Raw genomic sequence first — 2,145 nt, 5'->3', positions numbered from 1 at the left:
CTACTTAAGCTGCAGTAACTTTTCTGACTATGGATCTTCGTTCCTTCTGTGGCAGAGTTTTACAGTTCCTCTAATGCATTTGAGACGACTATCTCAAAGTAACCTGCAGCTTTCCTGACAACTCCTTGCTCTCTCTCCTGATAAGAACTGTAGCCCCTTGCTGTTGAATTTTTAGAACCTTCTACTACCATATCCACCACTTCCACCACCATAAGGACTGCCCGAGCTTCTTCCACCAAAACTGCCACCTTTCACGGGTCCATAATTTGACTGCTGTTGTCGACTAGAATGTCCAAAATCATTATAGTTTCCAACACCACCATAGTTACGCCCGCCAAAGTTTCCGCCTTCATTGTAAACATCATATCCTCCAGCACCACCACCATATCCACTACCTTGTAAGTTTCCATATCCTGGTCCACCACCACCACAACCCCTTCTACTACTATAACCAGGGCCACCACCGTAATTGCCACCATCACCTCCAAATCCATTGTAACCACCATCACCTCCTCCACAACTACTTCTGCTGCCTCCACCTCTTCCACCATAGCCTCCTCTTCGACCAAAGTTTCCACCACAGCCAAAGTTCCCTCCACCACCTCCAAAGTTTCCTCCACGACCCATAAAGTTCCCAGATACACCTCCATGACTTCTTTGTGATCCAACAGACTGCATCTCTTGCTTAGAAAGGACCTTTTCCACTTCACAATTGTGCCCATTAATTGTGGGGTATTTCTGAGTAACAATTTTATCAACTGTGTCATGATCATCAAAAGTTACAAAAGCAAATCCTCTTTTTTCCACTCTGCCCGTCTTCCGTAACTTCTATGGTTTCTGTTTTGCCATATTTTTCAAAGTAATTTCTCAAATTATGCTCTTCTCTATCTTCTTTAATGCCACCAACAAAAATTTTCTTCCCTGTTAGATGGGCACCCGGCTTTACAGAATCCTCTCTAGAAACAGCTCTCTTTGGTTCCACTGCATGTCCATCAACCTTGTGTGGCCACGCACATACTGCTGCATCCACCTCTTCAACACAAGATTAAGTCACAAAACCAAAGGCCCTGGAAGGTTTTGTTTGGGGTCTCTCATCACCACACAATCCGTGAGTATGCCCCATTTCTCAAAACGTTCTCTTAAACTATCATCTGTAGTTTCGTAGCTCTGACCACCAATAAACAGTTTCCATAACTACTCTGATTCTTTTGGATCATGACCCTCTTCCCCCCACCCCCAGCAGCGGCAGCAACGGCCAGAGTCGGGCTGGGGGTGACCTGGCGGAGGTTTTACCTCCATTTTGAGACCTGACTCGCCTCTTCCAAGTCGAGTTCAATATGAGACCGAGAGGAAGGGGCCACAAATGGTTATCTTAACCATAAGATGCAAAATCATTACAAACAAAATTCTTCTCTAGAAATTCATCTATATTTTTGCATATTGAGACATATTTTACTTGAATTGAGAGGTAAAATTAGAAATCAAAGAACTGTGAGTCACTCAACTTTTAAAGAAGACATTATTTCTCTCTTTGTTGTTGTTATTGTTGTTGTTATTGTTGTTGATGTGCCATCAAGTCTCTTGTGACTCATAGCGATCTATGTACAACAGCCCTAAACTCTGCTCTGACCTGTGCCAATCTCACTGTCTCTGACACTCCCATCCCGATTACCCCAGTCACTGAATCAATCCACCACATAGAGGGCCTTCCCCTCCTGCACCGTCCCTCCACCCTACCAAGCACGTTGTGCCTCTCCAAGGACTGGTCCCTCCTTATAACATGTCCAAAGTACATTAGATGTAGCCTCAGAATCCTTGCCTCCAAGGAGACCTCGGTCTAACCCTCTCCAGGATGAACCTGTTTGTTTTCTTAGCAGTCCATGGTACCCTCAATACTCTTCTCCAGCACCACAGATCAAAGGTGTCAATTCTCCTTCTATCCTTCCTAGTCATTTTCCAACTGTCTGATGTATAACAAGTGATTGCAAAGACCATGGCCTATATCAGACACACCTTAGTCTCCAGAGTGACACCATTGCTCTTCAGTATTTTGGAGAGGTACCGAACAGCAGACATTGCAATACATCTTTTAATTTTCTGGCTACTGGTGCCAAGAGTGTTGACTGTGGAGTCAAGCAAACTAAA

At 44.3% G+C, this 2,145-nt stretch overlaps 1 pseudogene; it reads right to left on the bottom strand.

Moving 5' to 3' along the window:
* Positions 1–171: 171 nt before the first annotated feature.
* On the bottom strand, positions 172–1,299 carry LOC102846990 (annotated as a pseudogene).
* Positions 1,300–2,145: the final 846 nt, after the last annotated feature.

The sequence above is a fragment of the Elephantulus edwardii genome, unplaced genomic scaffold (assembly GCF_000299155.1).
Source record: "Elephantulus edwardii isolate Elephantulus edwardi_28Jun2011 unplaced genomic scaffold, EleEdw1.0 scaffold00019, whole genome shotgun sequence".
In the NCBI taxonomy this organism is placed as follows: domain Eukaryota; kingdom Metazoa; phylum Chordata; class Mammalia; order Macroscelidea; family Macroscelididae; genus Elephantulus; species Elephantulus edwardii.
Note: the sequence above shows the minus strand (reverse complement) of the source record. Positions and strands in the feature narration are given on the sequence as shown.